At 43.1% G+C, this 18353-nt stretch overlaps 1 protein-coding gene across 4 annotated transcripts in view; it reads left to right on the top strand.

The window, feature by feature from the left end:
• The first annotated feature begins 2332 nt into the window (after positions 1 to 2332).
• Positions 2333 to 18353, top strand: part of USP9X (ubiquitin specific peptidase 9 X-linked) — a 1749911-nt gene continuing 1733890 nt past the window's right edge. For 3 of the 4 annotated variants that reach the window (XM_086934127.1, XM_086934125.1, XM_086934124.1), the window contains exon 1: positions 2333 to 2927. The gene's annotated coding sequence lies outside the window, so the exon portion shown is untranslated. Of the gene's footprint in view, positions 2928 to 11646; positions 11723 to 18353 lie in introns of all 4 variants that reach the window. The other variant, XM_086934126.1, reaches the window with a different exon arrangement.

The raw sequence follows: 18353 nt of genomic DNA, 5'->3' as shown, positions 1-18353 counted from the left end.
GCACACATGGCTGGGGCCGGCCCCTTCCGCCCGCCCTGATTGGTCTGTGGGTCCCGCCATTGACCCGGAGGTGGTTTTACGCTTCCGGGTCAAGGGGGCGGGACCCGTAGCAAAGGGGGGGTTTAAGAGCCTTGGGAGCGCGGGAGGCGTCCTCTTTGTGTCCTGCGCTTCCCAGGTTCGCTCCTCGCCCCGCTGTGGGGCTTTTAATTTTCCCCACCCTCCATCCCCTTGTAGCAGAATCCTGGTGAGGGAATTGGTAGGTATCCTTTGTAACGCGATGCAACGTTGTAAGAATAGATGCTTTTCTTCCTTAGGCCCTTTTTCCCCGTTTACAGGCAATGTTAATATTAATATGCTTTATTGGTTGGTTGTTGCTGCAGTATTAACTGTTTTTCTTTAGGCCTTTTTTCCCTCTTAGATTAAAAATTTCGTATTTATTATGTGGGTCAGGCGGTAATGTCATAATCGGTGAGCAGCAATTTAAGGTCCTTGGGGGGGGCGGCCCCATTCACGAAAGGGGTCCCCCAGGGGGAGGGGCCATTGGTCTCTCCCAGAACTTCAGGGGCAGGATATCCGCTTGCTTGGGTGCGGGGGAGGGAGTCACGCTTTCCTCAGGCTGGTAGCCACCCCGCACATACACTATGACGTCTTAAAATGGCACGAGTGTAAGGGCCCTCCTGTTATGGTTAAATGTAGTTCACGGAGCGTATGAGGGCAACCAGGAGAGGGACGTACTCTCCCGGTAACCGGGCCCTTGTTGCGCATGCGCGTCTCGGACGTGAGAGCGTAGCTGGGTAAAAGGATATGACACCGGTTAACAACCTTGACGTAGGACCCAAATTTATTAAAATGCAAAATTGATATGTAGGATGTTAGATTTGGTTAGGAAACACGCTGTATTAGTCATGTGTTAAGGTTAGCCCATCATACCTGTCTAACTCGCTGTAAATCTAATGTCTGAATTTTGCATTTAATGATGTATATAATGTGATTTTATTTAATTTTTGATTTGTTTTTATATTTTAATAAATACGGCCGGGGGGTCGCGAGACCCCCTGCCTTCCAAAGAATTTTGTTTCCTTATTGACAAGTTTTGTTTACTATTGGCATGAGATGGCGAGGGGGGGGGGTGGCCGGCAGTCCCAGGCCATGTGGACATGTCGGCCCCAACTTCACTTGTACTTGAGTCATTATGGGGTTTACACATCTGTGTCCCACTGTTGGCGGCTACCTGCTGCCTACCGAGGAGATTACACGTGTTGGCTCCAACTATGCTTTTACTTTAAATAAAAGAAGTGTCTACCTACATGTCTTCTGCCTTCTTCAACTTAACAGGAATATTATGATAAAGCTAACACTACAAAAAAGACAAATAAGTTGTAAAACAAAAAGTTGTCACACATCTGATAGAGCAAGAAAGGCAAGGTTTGGCATAGGAAGGAAGCCCATTTCAAAACCGTCTTGGTATAAGATTGGCTGTTACCTGATGAGTACTTACTACTTGGCGTATCCCAGATGCTATCAACGTGCTTTCCTCTCGTATACTCTAAACGTAAATTGTGATTTGTAACCACAGAGTTAATAAAATAGAAAACGAATAAATTGCATCGCCCTAGTATAGCGACACAATCGGTAACTTTGTTAACTGACACGAGAACACCCACCACTGGAGCAGGGGAAGGGCGAGAACTGTCAAGTACGTCAGGGTAAGTGCGCTAGTCCTTCGTCTATTTCCTTGTTCACGCACAGCGCGAGTCGTCCGCTGGGGACAGGGTCGCAGCAGAAAAGATGACATCAGCATCCGGGGACTGTGCCGCATCTGCGCACAAGCCAGGTGGCGGGTGCGCGCGCACACCCAAGTCCTATGGCTCACAATGAACTAAACTAACAAGAGTGTCTATTATCTATGTCCAACTGACATCAAACCGTCAGAGAACGCTGATGGTCTGTGTGGCAGTGCCCTCCTGTTAACCTGTCTAGATTGAACGTTTCTGCAGGGCACCTTCCGCTCTGTCAGCCCTTCGTGGGCGAGTTGTGGAATGTTCACTTTTAAATGACTACCCATATAAACGTGGTACGATGGTGCCGGTAAGAAGTAATAATCAGAACACTCACTCGCTACTTAAAATGTTAAAATAGTTACACTCGCTGTACGCTGCCCACGTGAGATCCAGACAACCATGCTCGCGTGTACGCGACTGCACGGTTCTTGTACAAAATCACCTACAATAGAAGCGTGTTTTCTGTGGGGTGGTAAGGGTCACAGTTGGCTATCCTTTGGCTTCTACCGCCTTTCGTTTCACTGATCCCAGGCAAGCGCCGTGGTTCAGGCAAAACTGCCGGAGCCGCCATATTTGGTGGGGGAAGAGAGGGGAGGGTCACGGAGTCAGGAGGAAACAGACAAGCGGGAGGGAGGGGGAAGGAGAGACAGGAAAGAGAGAGACCGTCGCTGACACCCGCCGGAACCCAAGCGAAGGATTGAGAGGGAGGCGGTAGAGGGGCTACCGGTGCTCAGAGGTAGTTGCGGGACTCGCACCCTCATCGGACGACAAAAAGGAGGTGCATGAAGCGCCACTGGTCTCGAGCCGGCCACAGGCGGTGACGCACGAGAAACGCAGCTTCAGGCGGCGCCGGGGAGGGAATAAAAAAAAGTCAGCTGGACAAACCCATACCCTTCCACCAGCAGGTCCATATACCGGTTCCCGAAAGATGGGACCTGGTCGTATGCAATGAACTGAAGTGGTGCTGGCAGACCGGAGCCAGCCGGCGGAAGCGCCGCTAGACCCCTACTGTCTCCCTGCTCGGTTTAATTTTTCTTATTGGCTGGTTTCCGTCTCAGTCCGGTTTCCTGTTATGAGAAGCGGCCCGGCAGCCCTTTCTCTGCTTCCCCTGGAGTGGGGGACGCGGGGAGGCTCTCCCGGCGTGTGGTAAGTGTCACTGATTTGGCAGAAGAATGTGACATGGTAAACGGTGTTTAGTGTTATTGTTTTTACACAACAAGACGGAAGGTCCTTCCTTCCACCCAGTCTTGTTGCTGTCATATGTCGCCTACCGAAGATATCCCACAGCAACCGGTGTGACAGCTTGGGGCCCAGCTTACTTCATGTTTCGTGCACCGGCTACCTGGGCCTCTGTGGTCTTACATTAAGGGTATTGCGGGGATAGGCGATATACTTAGTCCAGGTTTTAGGTCTGAGGTGGTATGACCGATCCTTTAGTCTCTCAACCAGTGAGGTCTGAGTTATAGTACAAGCCTAGCTGATCCTTCCAGTAAGTGTTCCCGGCGTAGTGCCGGGCCTGGCCCGCCCGTCAACGCCATGACAGGCGGACTGGGCAGGCAGCATGGAGGCCTGACCAGCATAGCAGGCCTCGGTTTTTTTCTTTCCGTATACTTGTGTGATGAGAGGCTAAAAGCGAGAGGAGTGGTTGGGAACCGCTGTCGATATCTACCTTAGAAACTCTCTAAACTGTCTCTTCGTGTCTTGTGCCGGTCAGAAAACATACACCTTTTAAGCCAAGGCTTTCAAAATGAGTTTGTATTTACTGTCACATGTACCCAGAATCTTCTGTTATGTTGTATTTGCCCCGAGTTAGAGTTTAAAAGTCCCGGTTTCATTTCTCTATCAAACTGCAGATTTGCTAATTTTTCTTAAAGCTTGTTGTTCTCTCGCCCTCCGGTATTAGCTTTCATGTCCTTCCCATAATATTTGCGTCTCATGCTTTTTAATCGTGCCCCTTGGTTAATTCTTCTTATGTCACCCCTCTAAATGTTAGGTCGTTTATGTATAGTTTACCACCACAGTGATGTATAGCTCATGCGTCTATGTCTAGTGTTGCTGTTTCCCCTCTGTCTAGTCTTGCAGTCTAGTCCATGTCTAGTATCGTTGCCAGTCCCCTTGCCCACGTGTTGTTGCTCTATCGCATCTAGTCTCTCTCGCCAGTGTCTTGTTGCTCACCTTCACCCTTGTTTTTTTTTTGTATTCACTCTCTATCCATGATTTTTCACTGCTACCACTCGCCTTTGCAAATTCCTTTTAACCCCATTTTTTCCTCCACTTCCTGAACCACACACATCCGCTTTCTTCCTCTTGCCAGCGATGATTGATTGTCTATTAGCCCTAATATTTCCTTAGATCCCCGACAATGTGTTTTTGCGGTCCTTGATCATTTGTTTGTGCATTTTCTTTGCACCCCATCCATCAATTTGCAATTGCCTTGTTCCACATAGCTAGAGACTATGCTCCCCCTTCTGTCTTTACTCGCCTCCTTATGTTCGCTCGAACCCTTGTTTGTATCTCCACACGTTATCAACTCCCACCCTGTTATTCAGTCGATTGCTTCTTATCCCTTTTATAATGTCATGTATTTTAGACCTTTTGGGATACTCTATCTTTGGCTATGGTTTTCAATGTCCTTGTTATGAGTAAAAAGTAAACTTGTGACAAGTGCTTTTGTGAATAATCAATTTTTACTCTATTAGTAATTTTAATGTGCGGCCAGGCTTCTTTATACTATAACTCCTACTTTATATATTTGTGTAGACAACAAGCAGCATGCTTAGTAGGTCCGACTTACCATAATGGATATATTTAACTACTGTTTTTTTAAAATTATATTCTTTAATTTACAAAGAATCCTGCTTGACTCAAAAATAGCTTAATTAATTTGGTGTTGCACACCGATAAGCTTAATCTTGTTGACTCTCAATTATAATACTGGTAGAGTTTATAAGGATTTGTGAAAGTTTTTGAAAACTGAATAATTTGTATTGTATTCTTTATCCACTAGCATACACTTTATACTAATGTTGCTTCGTTTCCTTAGTATTATTTCACACGCATGCTGTTCTTCAAATGGAGTTGCTTGCTTGGAATGGGATTTTTAGGGCCCCCTTTTATTAAGACACAGGCTCTCTAGTTGCGTATCTGATTTGTCAGTGTCCATTTCAGTTCTTCTTTAAAATGTGTTTTACCTTTCCAACTAAGTCATCTGAAAAGTAAAAATAAGTTTAAATGGAAAAGTAGTTAAAGGGAACATGTGAGTTTTTTGCTCGATGTGGTGGATATCTCGAGAGGTCAGATCTTTGCTTTAATGGGCTTGTTCTCGGTAAATAGACGGATGCCATTGTTTTGAGATTAAGTTTGTATAAAGTGGTCAGGGTCTATTGATTACAACCAAGAATTCATCATGGGAACCTATACATAAATTGTTTTGGGATTTCTTCAGAGTAGTTAGTACATGAAACGTTTTTATTACTCAAACATTTTAGTAGTCAAGGTGTTTAAATAAACCGAAATGAGTACCACAAGTAATACAAAACGCAAGAAACCAATTACTTCATTGGATCAAGCAAAACCAAACAGGCATAAATCTCCATAAATTTGGTATCAGCATTTCCTTGTGGGTGCAATTGACATATATTATCTATATGATAAACATTTTCCATGCGCTCAAAAAGTGATAAGAAAGGGAAATAGTTTAGGTAGGATGGGTGTGGTTGGGTAGAGGTGAGGACTGGGTAAAGGATGTTGTGACTATACTCAATCACAGTGATATTCGATGCAACCTTTACAGACTAATTTTGTTCATTAGTTCCATATCGCTCTTTAGCATAGGATCTGTATGTATCCACGGGTTGCTTCCTGTGCTAAGAGGGTAAGTGTAACCCGGTCTACGTTTCGACCCCTGGATTAAGGGTTGATTGAAGCCTCATTCTGGGGTCTTCTTCAGGACATAACAATACAGGAGCGCCTAAAAGTAATAAAATTATAGAAGGGAATGTATCAAAACTTGGGTATGAAGCACAATTGTACTACGACTAATTAAATATCAAAATAGGCTTCTTACTTAATGTTGGGCCGTCCAGTGGCCTATTAAAGTTGGACCATCATCGGTTCCTCTGGAGTTAAAAGTGACCTAGAGATGTTTAAAAATTGGAGGTATAGATTTCAGTACTGGGTTGGTTATGTATATATTTAGCGAGAGACCAGAGGGGAACTTACTGGGACATCCGGGGCTTTCCAGTCTGTCCATGTATGATTTCATATCCATTTGTATTGCTCCTTCAGATGCATTATTTCTGAAGATTTAAAAAGAGGGTAGCAATTTATGTAAAAACGGGTCTGATTGTAAAGGCAATAGTTATGCTGCTGTAACATGTTAGATTCACAAGAATATAAATTGCTTCAAGTGGTCTAAATTACGCGTTGGTTTAAAGGCGTGCAGCAAAGGGAAATTAGCAGATCGTTTCTACATCTCAATGTGATACTATAGTATCGCATTTTGAACAAGCCTCGCCTGGATTTAGAAAAAGAGGGTTGCGGTTTATGTGAAGGCGGGTCTAATTATGAACATATTGGTTAAGTTGCTTTGACAAGTTAAATTCTTGAGAATATAAATCACTTCAACTAGTCTAAATTACGCGTTGGCTTGAAGGCGTGCAAAAAAGGGGGAATAAGCGGATCGTTTCCACATCTCGAGGTGATACTTTATTATCGCATCTAAAACATGCTTCGCCTGGACGCCAAGTCTAGCAGGTCTGGGAAGTTGACATTTCTCACACAGATTACTGTGGAGCGCTTACCTTCCGTGCTTTGTTAAAGCGAGTCTATTCAGCAACGCTGCCCGGCCGCGAGTGAGCAAGCCGCGAGGTGCAGGCACTGAATACTTTCCGGAGGCTCGTCATAGACAGCCAATCGGGATGCAGTATCGACGTCATGTTTAGGGAGTGTGTCTAAAGTGTGTAAAGGAATTTGCTCGATCCGTGGGGTCTTGTCTAAGAATTGGTTTACAGAGCACTGAGCTCGTTTCCAGGTGATGTCTTTGGAAGCACATCAGCTGTGTTGCTTGTCAAACTGTTTTTAAGTCAAGGTCCTATTCTTACATCCATATATACCCTGGAAAGGTACTTAACGGGTGAAGGACATGTAACTGTATTTTCGTTTAAACATAACACATCATACCACTCAGGTTGTGGGTGTCAGTAAGATACATTGCAGTAGCCAATATAGGAGGACTTGATATATACAAATACAAACATATTATATCTAAGCTAAAAACCTATGTGTGTTGAGCACTGACCAATCATGGTAATAGTTGTCGATAAGACATATTCATAGTACACAATGTATGTTGACTTTCTATATGTCTGGAAATTCAGAATAGTATGTAACCAATCGTTGTTGTTAAACAAACACAATTGTTGTGGAAGACATTTTGTCATGGGAGATTCAGGAATATTCAACCATAGCGTTAAAGAGGTGTGCTTCACTAGTCAAAACAAACATGGCAAATTGTAAAGGGTTGTTCCCAATAAAATCACATAATTCTTGTCCAACTGGCATACCAACCCATGGATGTATTAAACGTTCAATAGCAGCAAGAATAATCATTAATAATCAGAATGTGCTACATATTATAAGAGAAGTTTTAGTCACAGTTGGGTGAAAGTTACATCCATTTCATTCAGTCCATTTTGTACAGAATTAAAACGTTGCATCCATTTACATTCTCTTGTATTTAGAATGGAGTCTAGATCACCACCCCTATTGTTTTGAGCTTGTTAGATTCAACCTCTGTCCTCTTCTTCACGTGTCATTAATCTATTCATTTTTTTTATATAGAGTCCATTTAGCTAACAAATCGTTTTATAAAAAAAATAATATATTTATATATATGCAAGGCCTCTGGTAGGCTGAAACACGTCAGCTGGCATGCTGAGCTTTGAATAAAAATACTCACTTGCACTTATAGCTGGGTCTGTTATCGTCTGTTCCGGTTCCGGTGTCACAGAAGCTGTTCGGTAGGATGCTGTTGAACCGGCTTCAGGACTGGGCAGAAGAGATGTGTGTCCTTAGTCCGTATCAGGCGGGCTTTAGGAAGGGAGTCTCTACAGTGGACCAGGTCTTTCGATTGAATATCCTCTATTGGAGGGCAGCGATATTCGAAGGCGGCAGCTTATACACAATATTTGTGGATCTGAGGGCCGCCTTCGACCTGGTGTTCTGGCCGAGATGGGCGTCCCCCCCGGATATCCTGATAATCTTACAGAGATTGCACCATAACAACTATGCTCGAGTGAGGTGCGGGAAATTTGGGGAATTGACGGACAGATTCCCCGTTGACAGGGGGGTTAGACAGGGTTGTGTGTTGGCACCGACCCTGTTCTGCCTCTTTGTCAACGGGGTAATCGCCCACCTAAATGTCACTGAATATACTGACGCCCCAAAGCTGAACGGCAACAGGGTGCCTGCAATCATGTTTGCAGACGACACCCTGCTGCTGTCCAAAACCCCTATGGGGATACAGAGGATCCTTGACTCATTTGTGGCCTTTTGCACAGATAGGGGCTTAGAAATCAATGCCGCAAAAACTAAGTTCATGGTCCTGAACCCAAGTCAAATATTGCGTCCAAACCCACTATTGGGAGCGTCACGGCTAGAGAGAGTCTCCACCTTTGAATATCTTGGTGTAACCCTGAACGAAACCATGTCCTGGGGACCACATCAGACTAGGGCCAACCACAAACTAGTACAGACCACTGGGGGTATCGCTCGGATGATGAAAAGCTCCACATACCGTCCGTTGGGGCCGCTCATCCAGATCTACAAGGCACAGGCCAGGGGTGCTACCATGTATGGGGCGGAATTGTGGGGCCATACATCTTCCCGCAGTCTGTCTTCAACTGAGAACAACTTTATCAGACAGATAGTTGCACTCCCGCCCAGCACCCCGCTCCTTCCCCTGAGGCTGGATCTGGGACTGAGACCAATAGCTGACGAACTAGGTCTCAGACCCATAGTCTTCTGGCGAAGGCTATGGAGTAGCGAAGAACTCTATGCTTATAGGGCGGAACTGAGGGAGCTTTTAACCCATCCCAAAGCGTTACAGATCCCCTGGATAAAATATATACAAAAATCCTGTGCGAGACTGGGGTTCCCTGACCTTTGGTCCGATCCTGCTAATGCCTCACTAAATATCTCACGGAGAGCTTTGGCCAATGTCTACCACGAACAGAAACTAGCCATGGCCTTGGATTGTCGGGGTGAGGGGTCACTAACATCTGTATTTGCGCAAAGCAAGGACTCGTACAGGCTGGAGAGGGTTTTGGACGCCATGTCCCCCGTGCTGGCCAGGAAGCTGTTTCTCAAATGGAGATATGGCACATTGCCTTTGCGATCCTTTACCAGCTCCTGGTCAACACCGCCCTCCACCAAGCAGTGCCCGGCATGCAATGGTGCTGAGGAAAGTGATTTACATGTGGTCCTGTTTTGCCCAACTTACAAGGCAGCGAGGAAATATTGGCTCCTTCCACTTATTAGAAACCTTGGTTGTAGGGAGTATCTCCCGATGTACAGAATCCTAAAAACCGATGTTTCAAGTCCAATTTGTGTTTGCACTAGCAAAATTTCTTACCAATGTCTGGCACACTTGCACCCGTATTCTGAAGTCGCAAGCTCCCACCTAATTTTAAGTCTACAATTTTAAACGCAACTCTAGTAGTATCTAATTCCTAGAATGGAACGATTTTATATTGTACAAATATGTATCGATTGTTTATTTTGGATGATTTTATAATGGTTGTATATGCTTTTATTGTATATCTTTGATGGCCATATGGCCGAAATAAAGATTGATAAATAAACAAAATAAATATATATATATAGCCTCTGGTAGGCTGAAACACGTCAGCTGACATGCTGAGCTTTGAATAAAAATACTCACTTGCACTTATAGCTGGGTCTGTTATCGTCTGTTCCGGTTCCCAAGAGATTTGTGAGTTCTGGGCTCTTTGCGGCGAAACTTTCGGTATGTATATATATATATATATATATAATATATACTATCTCTCGCTCTCAGCACCTACTTACGGCGAACTGCGAGAAACGAAACACCAGGATAATTTCGGCAACTGGTTGTTTATTTTTCTCACTCCTCAATCTCCTTGACACGTTTCGGTCATCAAGTGCCCTTGATCACACAATATATATATTTTCGACAGCACAATGCATTAACTGTACTTAAACTGGCTACTACTCATCGTTTGTGGATTTTATGCCTATCTTTGACCGTTCACAGATCTCTGCTGCCTAAGAAGTACCACATACATACCTAGATACGTAATGGTGTACTGAAGAAATATTTTTTCTGCAGTTGTGATGCACACTCGTTCGTTTTTGTTTTTTAAATGAATCCTATTTAGGTGTAGATGTCTGGGGGATGAGTTCCAAGTTTAACTTATGCCAAATTAAGCTGCTTCTGATGGATGGCGTAGTTGTGCTGATGTAGGTGCGAGAATGGTTGAGCATATTTTCATTCATTGAATAAGATTCCATTTAATTTTTCTTTAGAAAAAAAAGTAAGATATTTTTAGTTGAAATGTTAGCATAAAGAGTAGCCTTTAAAGGACAGTTGCGTTCTTAAAGTAAAAAGAAAAAGCAAATGGCGCTACAGTAACTTACAATTTGAGGCAGAGTTTTTAACTACTCCTGAAAGCCTTACTAGGTATCTTGTACGACTGCTCAATAATTTATTTAGCAAACTTAGTGAAATATCCATGTTGATATGTAATTCCTTTAATTGAGAACCATATTTTTGTTACTAAACATGGGACTTATTACTAAGACGTTGAAATGGATTAATGTATCAATTTGTTTTGCATAAGTGGTTTACGAAGTGTCCCGTTTTAGAAAACTTGGTTTGTACTTAATGTTTTAAAATCAGTAGCATTCTTGATTTGTTTAGCTGTGTGCCATTTATATTTAGGACATTATGATTATGACACTGATGTTCAATGGACTTTTCGTTCTTTAGTGATGTTTTTCCAAATGTACAATAAGTTGCCAGCTTCTTTGTATCAGGTGTTGTGGAACTATTGCATAAGCAAACTAGAATAATAAGCATGTGTATTATAGTCCTGTTTTAAAATGTGATAATGTATTTCTGCTACCCAACGCGTTGTATACTAGGTTGTCCCCCAACCTACAGCCACTGTACAGAAGCTGCACAACTTAAAGAAAAAAGTAAGATAAAAATGGGATTATGAAAGGCATATGATTAAGATGTGACGGTAGTTTCTTTTAAAGTCACCTCGTTGATGATGAAACCTCTTTTGTGGACAGATGGCATCCAAAAAAAGCTGGTACTCAAGAAATTGTGTGGTGCTCTATTTTTGTTCTTTATCCACTTTTTCATCCACTACAATGGATAGGTTGCATACAATTGAATTGTGGTCGTCATAGGAAGTACCAACCTGTTATCATATGTCTTTACGGTGCTTAGGCAAAGAAGCAGTTTGTACGTTTTAAAAAAACAATATATTCTCTATTTAAAGAGCCTGATCTTGACCCTATTTAAGGATGCCAGAGCACATTGCATAGTTGTGAGAAATATTGTACACCGCTTGAGAAAATATACAGACAGGCGAAAGGAGGCACAATTCTGGTTACATTAATACGTGTTTAATACAGGTAGCAGGAACATAATGTAATGAGAACGCTAAATTTAGGAATTAGTAGCTGAGAAAAGTAATTAATTATTTGTAGTTTGGATAGAGATGGCAGTTGATGACAGAGTGCTTTATGTTGGAGTGAGATGTATATATTGATAAAGACTGAAACACATTAAAAATTACATGATTACTTTCAGTTCACAGAAAACTAAAATAAGAGGAGAATACTTTTCATGGCGCATGTGTGTATATGAAGACTAAAAAGAAGAGCAAGTAAGTCTTTATTGCTTGATTATTAAAACCGTTGCAATACAGAAAACAATAAAATACATTAAAAAGATACATAAAATGTACACGTAGGGTCATCACCACCAAATAGAATAAAACCCATCTCGATCAAGGTTTCGTTGAAAATTTAAGGAGGAGTCTCACTTCCTGTCGTATAGCTTAAAATAAAGACAATTGGCCCCTAGGCTTTAGTGCCAAGTGAGCTCGAGGCAGGGAAGTATAGATAATGTGCAGCTGCAAAACTAGGCCTATTTTCTGAGCGTACCTGCCCTTCCCAACGGGCTACATACTTACACTAATAGTCATTTGTTAGAGTGTCAGTATCCGTAAAGTGCAAGAGCAGAAAATAAAGTGCTGTGGGCATTGTACATGTGAAGTGAAAATGCAGCAATATGGGTTCCTTGGGGCTTTTCTGTCTAATAGTACCTGTGTACATGTAATGTATAAGGCGACCGAAGAAAGGTGCAGCATCCAAGGACAGGGTAAGTGAGGAACAATGAACGTTATCGATAAGAAGTGCAAGTGCAGCAGTTTTGATATGTTAAGTGCTTTATCTGACTTAAATTGCCTACATGTATATAGTGACTAAGGGGGTGAGGGTTGAGGGCTGCGCCCGGGGACAAGAGCCAGTGGGAGCAGTAAGTTATATGCCTAAGGCTTTTTCCACTAGTAAAGCCTATGTGTCAGTGTAAGGCGGTATGAGGTGCGACGCCCGGGGTAAGCGGGTGGCTGCCTTAAAGGGTTTACTATGAACCTGAATTGTTGTAAGGCCCCTTTATATTGGAAGGAGCAGGGTTAGGAAGACCAAATCAGGTGTAATGCTTTGAGCTGTGCTCTTTGAGCTTTTTAAAACTGAGTGTAATTTTTCGGGCGTCTGCCTTGATTTAGGAAGGCCACTAAGTAAGGACTTCTCTTAGTTTAGTCTGGAGATAACTAATCATTTGTTTATCACTTTTAGATAATGTTTAGAGAGCAAAGATTTAAGTTGCAAATGGTGCGGGTTACCAAGAGCATTTTTTAGTGTTATTGACATGCTCCTTTATCAAGAGTCTTCTGTCTAACTTTTAAGTCTAGGACTTGGCTTTACTTAGTGATAGTTTCCTAGTTCCTAAAGTGTTTGCGTATAGTATTTTAATGTGCAGATGTTTGGCAAAATGAGGAGGAATTTGTTTCTTTCGATTGAGATTTGTGAAGTGATATGGTAGCTAAGTCAGAATTGTATCAAAACCTTTGTATATACATTTGCAATTTTTTGTTATAACTCCTCTTGAGGTAGAGCTAGTGTAATTGTTGTACTAATGTTTGTTTAGGCCGAATTCTCTGTTTCAGTGCGTGGTTCTTTATAGAGGTTAAATAGTGTAGGGGCTAGTTACCGTATGGAGTTGGTTCTGGTGAGAAGATACCACCTTACCTGTATATGGTTTATTTTCCAGGTAAGAACGTAACCATTTTAAAACACCGTCCACAACTGCTTTTTCCTAGATAATGCTGAGTAAATTCTCGTCGACTGGCAAAAGCTGCAGAGGGGAAGCAGAATGCAGGATTCTCCAATGTCTGCTATCTTTAATATATTTGTGACTGATAGAGTTTCAGTTTCAGTACTGCACTTTTCCTAAAAGCCTGATTGGATCGAGTCAGATAAGTTTGACATTCCTAATAAGGCCTTTTAGTTTTGTTGTCTGCTCATTCCAGTGTTTTGCTAAAGAAAGGTAGTCCAGGTACTGGCCTGGTGTTGTTGAGTTCTTCAGTGTCAACAGAAGGTTTGTGTGGTGTGGCTTTTTTTGGGGGGGGGGGGGGGTATTCAGGGACATTCCTTCTTTAAGTGAGCAATTTGAGGTAGGTCAGGCAAGGCTATATGAATTACAAAGTTTAGTTACGTACTCCGTAATAGGGTCCATGAGTGATGGTTGCAGTTCTTTTTTTTAAAGAGTGAGAAGAGTTGAGTTCAAAGGCGCCTCATTTGGTCATACATTTCCTTTTTGTGTAAGAGTGGGGGGGGGGGGGATTGGAATGTGTTCTTTGATAATGTTTCTAACTTTGTGTCTTGTCCACAATGAAATTGTAATATTTGGTTTTCAAGTCGTCTGGAATGGTCTGTAAAGATGAGTTGGTTATTTTGTATACAATCTCAAAATATTATTGGTCTTTTTTTTGCATATTTAATTCTTGTTGGAATGAGGGGGCTTTCGTTTCGAAGTATATTTTCAGGCCAGTTTTAGAGCTTGTATTTGGGGTTTGAAGGTCTTTCAAGTTTGCTGTTTATTTCCTCTTCATTAAGTACTTAAGAACTTGGGCGCTGAACTTTTAAAAATGATCTTTATTATTATTATTTTTATTTGTTTGTTGTTAGCCAGTTGTGCTATTTCATGGGACCGCTTTACTCCCCCTTCTAACTTTCGAAACTATTTCATTGTTGGTTGCCAATTGCTGGCAGAATATTTAGATCTTCCTTTCTCAGAGTCCGGGATTTAGGTTGTTGGTACTTAGGAGTGAATGGACCCATGTTGAGGTGTTTGGTGCGAATATTAGTGTGGTGTAGGCTCTGCATTTGTGGTGTTAAGCTTTCTTAATTTTAATGATTCTTTGACATCAGTGGTATGTTTTCCATTATCTATTGATGGCTTGCTTATGCGTTGTGTAGCACAGGGCTTTCATGTCTCCCTTGTTATTAATACAATACAATACAATACAATAAGGGGCCATGAGTTGATGGCATGCATTACCACTGTTATGTTTTTTTTTGATTACCACATTTTTTTGAGTTTACACAGCGAGAATCATCCAATTTGATAGTCCTCAATAACAAAGCGATTTGAGCATAGAAGTACACAAAACAGTTATCTCACACCATAAAAGCATCATGACGGTATTCCATAGTAAGCTCACCATTCCCCCCCATATTTTATTTGGTTTCTGAGGACAGTTAACGTGCCTCGTATATCTGTTTCTCTTGGTGGACGCACTAGTCAAGTCTGCCCCATAGTTGCAGTGAAGGGAGTGAGGGGTGAATCCACAGGCAAAAAAACGCTCTATTGGCTACCATACAACCTGTTGCTATGAAAGTCATCCAAGGGCGTGGTCCCCACAAGTTCACCCAAAAGACCAAATAGAACTGTCTTGGGATCTTTATCAATGGAACGTCCCAAAACTGCTGATAGCTCACGACCCACCCGTCCCAGAATGAGTGCAACAAAGGGCAATACCACACAATGTGGAAGAAATCTGCAACGGGAAGAGTGCATCTAGCGCAACCCAGATGAATGGACGGGGCCATCCATGGTATATGGTAAGGGGACAGACAGGTTGCGTACAAGTTGTTGATTTGGATCATGTGCAGACTGGAAGAAATTGCCAGCTCCCTAGGGGCCTGGCAAGCCTCTCTCCAATCATCATTGTCTAGTCCACTCACCTAGCCTTCCCACTTCTGTCTCAAGGTGTGAAAGCCATCGGGTGCATTGATAGTTTTGATAATCAAGAAGCGGTAGATCACAGAGACCGCTTCCCTGCCCAAGTGTCCTATAAAGATTTTGACTTCAAGCTGGCTAAGTTCAGGATGCCGAGTTGTTGAGGAAAGATGGGCCCGCAAAGCATGTTGCAACTGGAGGAAATGATAAAACTGCGTATGAAACAGTGTTACGATCTTGTAGTTCTTGAAAGAACAACAAAGCCTCCCCTCGATATAAGTCCCCTAAGTATGTAATCCAATGTGGTCGCAGTGGGCAAAGCCTTCGAGGCTAGACACCTTTTTGGAGCCCGGGCCCCGCCAAAGAGGAGTCCAGTTTGACGGGCAGCGGTCCCAGTGGATAAAGTGCAGGGCTGCCATCCAGTACATCACAGCTTGTGGGTGCACAATAGAATATTTAGGGCCATTCGACCACCATAGTGCAGATAAAGGAATCCCTTGAAAGCCTATAAGGTGGAGCTCTAGGTGGTAGACAGGATCATTCCAACCCCCATGAGCCATTAATTTATGGGCACTTGGTGGGCTGCCAGCTAGTAGGCATAGACGTCTGACATACGCAGCCCACCATTAAAGGGTGACGTACGTGCAGAGTTAACCACCACACAATGGCACATACTGACCCATATAAAGTATCTTCATTTTTGGAGTCCAGGGTACAAAATCATTCCCGGGGATCGAATGAGGATAGTTAGACAAGATGTATAAGTATCAAGGAAGGCACATTACTTGAAATTATGCAACCCATAGAGTTGAAAGGTAATTGGTTCCACTTCTGAAGGTCACAGTCCAGGGATGCAGCCGGAGGCTGAAAATTGAGGGTCCAGGCCAGATCAGGGAGGGGCGGCCCATGGATTCCCAAGCAGAGGGAGGAGTTCTGCCTAAGAGGTATATCCCTATAAAGGGTAGGGATCTCCAGGCATCGAGGACTGGAGGATAAGGGAACAGCAAGAAAGGGGAGAATGTTGAAGGCGTAGAGAGTGATTTGGTCTTCAAATCCAGTGTCCCACCTCCATCCCAAAATGTGGGAGTCACTGCGGATCAGGCAGGGCTGCGCCTCAATAGCCAAGGCAAATAGTAGTGGGAAAAGGGGGCAGCCCTGTCGTGTACCCCGTCTGATCGGAAAGGAGGGGGACAGAACTTCGTTGACACAGACCAAGGCCCTAGGAGTATTGTATAGGAGCCGCATCACTCTGCTGAATAAAGGGCCGATTTCCGCTCCTAGTAGGCAGCGTCTACTATGATGTATTATTAAACTGTCATTGGTGCGAGAAGTGCAACTGCTCAGTGGCAGTATCTATTTAATTGAGGAGTGGATGCTGTCCCCTTGCCTGTGGTTGAAATTTCAAACAGAATTTGTGTCCCTCTGATAACTATTTATTGACCCCAGAATTTGGGCTGATGGTTAGCACTGCAGGGAACATTGCTCACACCTTTGTCAATCATAAAATCTTCGATTTATCCTGAATGCAGATTTCCTGTACTCGTGTAAAGCATGTTCAAACTGACCTTCAATCCTTGTATGTGTATATATATATATATATATATATATATATATATATATATATATAATGCATTTTCCATCCCACTGCTCTCAAGAAAGAATTAATGCCTGCACGTAGAAGTCCATAATTTAGTTCCAAACCCCTTCAATCTTCATTGATTCAGACTCACATAGGGTTTGGACTTTATTTACCCATAAGCACCAATTTTCCTACTAGATTATTTAATGTTTAGTTGATGGGCCTCCACCCCAAGCTAAGCCTCTGGTCTAATTTGGACTGCTGTCACCAACCGGCTTCTCTGTAAAATCTGGCACATTATCCAATTTACTAGCAATATCCACTCTAGTGGATTAAGCAATCTCCTTGCACGCCCTGCTGTTTTGTGGGCTTTAAAGCGGCGTTCAACGTGTACCAAAGGGGGCGATGTGGTCCAAACTAACAAAATTGTGTATCCCCCCTCACCCACCAAAAGCCCTTGGAACCCATAATTCAGCTTCACTCCAACGCCTGGATTTGCATCAAACTAGGTAACCTTGCCTGTCAAGAAAAATCACCATGCCAGGTGTAAAGCAGGGGTGCGTGTTAGTCCCCCCTTCTCTTTAACTTGTTTATTGCCGATGTGTCCCAATACCTCGACTCCATTAAGTGTTACCCTCCCTAAATATTGGTGGCGAACAGATCAATAATATGTTATATGCTGACAATCTCGCTCTATTCAGCTACACAAGAGTAGGGCTACAGCATTTGCTAACCCAATTTCACTCCTACACAACTACCAATAACCTGGAGGCCAACTTGGAAAAAACCAAAGAAGAAACATTTGGAAGGAATTTTGTATGACGGGGTGGCTAGCTTTACGATGGAATTTTGTATCACGGGGTGGCTAGCTTTACGATGGAAATAGGATCACAAAAGACCTATTGTACAAGTACTGGGGGGGGGGGGGGAGGAGTCCATTTTGATGCAAGAGGTTCCTTTGCAAGGCAACGGAAGAAAATCAAAGCAAAGGTCCTGGTCCTCCAGGTGACTTTACCTAAACTATCAAACTCGTTGTTGGGGCCAAGCCTTTCTCCTCTCCTGGAAGTTATGAGGGGCCACAATTTCTCCAGCATTGTTCTATGGCACCAAAATATTACAGGGTGAAGATAGCAGGTTGCTGAATAAATTTGTTACCAGGATATACAAATGTGTCCTTCAGCTGCAAAGATTGTCCTCCTCCACTGCCCAGATCAGGCTAGAAATGCGCCTCCTGGATCAGCAGGCAGTCAATGAGGAGTATATCTCCACTTTTCCCACGAACTTCGGGCGGCCAGCCTAGAGGAGCCATTATGGGCCAAAATCCACACTAACGGGCCAAGGTAAATGTGCAATCAGTTTTTCGAGGACTGCTAGCTCTCCTTGGAGGCGAATTAACTTTGGTCTGCCAACCTGAGCCAACGTGCCTTTAAACTAGGTATCGAAAAATGTGTCTTCCTGTGGTCCTACCACTCTGACGTGGCTACACTGGCCAAGCGGAAGTACGCATGGGCGGTTATTAATACTTAGCCACATCTCCTTTATCCTACCTTGCCTGTACTTAAACCATCTTAAGGTAAGAGTTTGGGCTCTTAGGCTCAGGGAGTGGCCGTTCTTCAAACACCTAGCCAGTTGG

The sequence above is a fragment of the Lissotriton vulgaris genome, chromosome 8 (genome assembly GCF_964263255.1).
Source record: "Lissotriton vulgaris chromosome 8, aLisVul1.2, whole genome shotgun sequence".
NCBI lineage: Eukaryota > Metazoa > Chordata > Amphibia > Caudata > Salamandridae > Lissotriton > Lissotriton vulgaris.
The sequence above is the reverse complement of the archived record's forward strand: the minus strand, read 5'-3'. Positions and strand labels throughout refer to the sequence as shown.